Genomic DNA, 3,573 nt, shown 5'->3' with positions numbered 1-3,573 from the left:
ATCTTTATCTTCAAAATTTAATGATTTGTTATTAGAAGTAACTGAATTTAGACCTTCTATTATCGCACTCACGGAGACTTGGCTTAATCCGTCTATCTCTGATGATGCTGTACACATTGAAAATTACTCTATTTACAGAGATGATCGCCTATCTCAAAAAGGTGGCGGTGTGTGTTTTTATGTAGATAAAATTAAAATTTCAAAATTTTTTAAAATTACTCAAATTTGCATATCTGTTAAACCTTATGATTCTCTATGGTTAAAATTTGAAGGAAATGAACAAACCTTTGTTATAGCATGTATTTACAGACCACCAACAGGAGCGTCTTTTAACAATCACGAAAATGATAAAAATCTATTTAATACCATACAATCAACTATTAATCAGTATCCTAACTTAATTATCATGGGAGATTTCAATTTTCCATGTATAGACTGGTCTGCTAAAAACACAACAGGTCAAACAATCATCGAAAAACAATTTTCTGAATTGCTCTTGGAGAATAATTTGTCACAAATAGTCACTGAACCTACACGATTTAGATCCCAACAACGTCCTTCATTACTTGATTTGGTAATTTTGTCTGACGTTAACCTTGTATCGTCTTTAAACGTTTCGAATCCTGTAGGTACATCTGATCATTCAAAAATCGAAATTGAGTTACAAATTATGATATATTCAGAGCCAAATGCAAGAATTAAAACAACATCAATTGTTGACTACACTCGCATAGACGAAAGTCTCTTGACTTACGACTGGAATGGTTTAGATTCACTAAATGCGGAAGAACAATGGAAACATTTTAAATCGATTTTACAAACTTGCATTACAACAAATTCCAGACTGTTTACAAACCGACTGAGAAAAGATAAACCGTGGATAAATCAACACATGCTTGACAAAATAAAATACAAAGCTAAATTATGGAAAAAATTTAAAAGGAAGCCTACTGAAAATAATTTTTCTGCTTATAAAAGATTTTCTAACCAACTAAAATCTGATTTACAAATAGCCAGGTGTAATTATGAAAATTCTATATTAAATAAACCAAAACTATTTTATTCCCATGTACGTAAATTTATCTCTAGTCGTGTGTCGGTCCCTTTAGTACGAAATGCTTCAGGTCTACTCTGCTCCGATCATACAGAAACTGCAAACACTTTAGCGGACAGTTTTGCTGCTACCTATAATTTAAACATTAATAATAATATACCGTCATTTATGCCTACAAGTACATTTAGTGGGTTGTCTTATATTAATTTTACTCCGGATCTGGTAAAAAGCCAACTCTGTGCCATTAAATTAAATACAGCTCCAGGTCCGGATCAGATACCTCCCAAACTCCTGAGAACTTGTGCTGCCTCGTTGTCGGGCCCACTTGCCAAAATGATGACAAAATCATTCTTACAAGGCACTTTGCCCTACGAGTGGTTGCAAGCAACAATCACGCCTTTGTACAAGTCAGGAGATAAACTTGATCCTGCTAACTATAGACCTGTAAGTCTCACGTCGACATGCTGTAAAATTATGGAAAAAGTTATAGTCAAGGAACTATTAACTTACATGAGAAAAAATAATTTAATACCTGAGCATCAGCACGGCTTTTTACCAGGTAGGTCAGTTGTCACAAATTTGCTATCCTGCACAAATCTATGGACAAAAATGTTAGACACTAACCAACCTGTAGACATAATTTACCTTGATTTTAGTAAAGCCTTTGATAAAGTCCCTCACAATCTCTTGTTAGCAAAACTGGAGTCCTATGGTGTAACAGGAAATTTGCTTGATTGGATCCGAGCGTTTCTATCAAATCGAAACTATTGTGTAAAAGTCTGTGGTAAATTTTCGTACTCTAAACCAGTATTAAGTGGGGTCCCACAGGGATCAGTTCTTGGACCAATTTTATTCTTGTTATATACAGCAGATTTATTGTTTTCACTGGACAGCTATTCAGCATATGCGGATGATATTAAGTTATTTGCTAACCCACTTGTCACGGACTTGCAAGACCAACTTAATTTAATCTTCCAATGGAGCGAGAAGTGGCAAATACCACTAAATATTGCAAAATGCTGTGTACTTCAGTGTGGCCACAACAACCCAAAGTACCTTTACCATATAAATGGCATACTCCTGAGTGTAAAAACCTCAACCAAAGATCTAGGGGTCATTGTAAATGATAAGTTAGGATGGTCAGAGCAATGTCTAGCATCAGTGGGTCGAGCGCGTAAAATGTTTTATTTGCTAAAGCATGTTTTTCCAAATCCTTCAGTCAGTTTTATTTCAAAGGTGTACATCACTTACATAAGGCCGCATTTGGAATTTGCCATTCCAGTCTGGAGACCTTATTTGTTAAAGGATATTGATTTGCTGGAAAGAACTCAGCACCTGGTAACTAGATGGACACACTGTTTAAGACAAGTTTCATATGAACAACGTCTTGAAATACTCAAAATACCAGATCTACGTGCTCGTCAAAACAGGGCAGATGCAATTCAAATTTTTCGGCTTACTCATGGTTTATTTCCTGGAGTAACACGCAATTTCTTGCAAATTCAATATCATGACAGACTTAGAGGTCATTCTTATAAGCTGAAAAAAGAACCATTTAAGACTACCGTTAGAAAGAATTATTTGACAAATCGTGCATTTGATATATGGAATGGCTTGCCTGATAACGTTGTTGCAGCTGTTACTGTTTCTTCCTTCAAGAATCAATATGACACATTACAATAATTAACATTAACCTTTATTAATTAACTAATTTAACTGTAGATTATAATTGTATTTCATTTTTCATTATTCAATGGTGTTTTATTTAACACGAAACCGTATTTCTTGATATTTTGCTATAAAGGTGTTAACCTCAGCAAAGAATCTATGTTAATAATAATAATAATATCTCGAAAACAGTTACTCCTATCAATTTTTACATTTTTACCAAAATTAAAGGTGATAAAATTTCCTACAAAATAGTTATTTGCATTTTTCATGTAGAACTAACCATAAGCGAGATATAAGTTTGAAAATAATTAATAATTAAAAAAAAGTGTTTTAACAGAAAATGTCTTGTGATTTAAAATACACTTAATTTATTGGGTCCAATACTTTATTAGAAGAAAAAGGAGGTGACATAAAAGTCACCGAAGTCTTTAGAGTCGTTTTTAACTGCTGCATTTTTGTCTTCGTCTCAAACATTGAAAACTGAATTACATTTTTGTTCAGTAACAGTTACAGTTTTCTTATTGGTTTTTTGCTTATATCTCAAAAACAGTTACTCCTATCAATTTTTATCTTTCTTTCAAAATTAAAGCTGATAAAATTTCTAACAAAATAGTTATTTACATTTTTCTTGTAGGACCAAGCATAAACGAGTTATAGAGTTGGATATAAATAATATTTAACAAAAATTTGCTTTAAAATAAAATGCTTGAAAAACCGGAATTAAACTAAATTAATTGTGTCTAACACTTTAGTAGAGGAAAAAGGAGAAGACATAAAAGTCACTAAATGTTTCAGAGTCGTCTTTAGTCGTCATATTAATAACAATAACATTAATAATAATAATACTA

General features: G+C 32.6%; 1 long non-coding RNA gene across 1 annotated transcript; it reads right to left on the bottom strand.

Annotated features, from left to right (window-relative positions):
- Positions 1 to 284: 284 nt before the first annotated feature.
- Positions 285 to 2,797, bottom strand: LOC135267002 (uncharacterized). Its single transcript, XR_010335227.1, has 3 exons — positions 1,587 to 2,797; positions 1,237 to 1,518; positions 285 to 1,185 (listed from the first exon to the last, which is right to left on the bottom strand). It is a non-coding gene; the product is annotated as an uncharacterized LOC135267002 (long non-coding RNA).
- Positions 2,798 to 3,573: the final 776 nt, after the last annotated feature.

The sequence above is a fragment of the Tribolium castaneum genome, chromosome 8, assembly GCF_031307605.1.
Source record: "Tribolium castaneum strain GA2 chromosome 8, icTriCast1.1, whole genome shotgun sequence".
Classification (NCBI taxonomy): domain Eukaryota; kingdom Metazoa; phylum Arthropoda; class Insecta; order Coleoptera; family Tenebrionidae; genus Tribolium; species Tribolium castaneum.
Note: the sequence above shows the minus strand (reverse complement) of the source record. Positions and strands in the feature narration are given on the sequence as shown.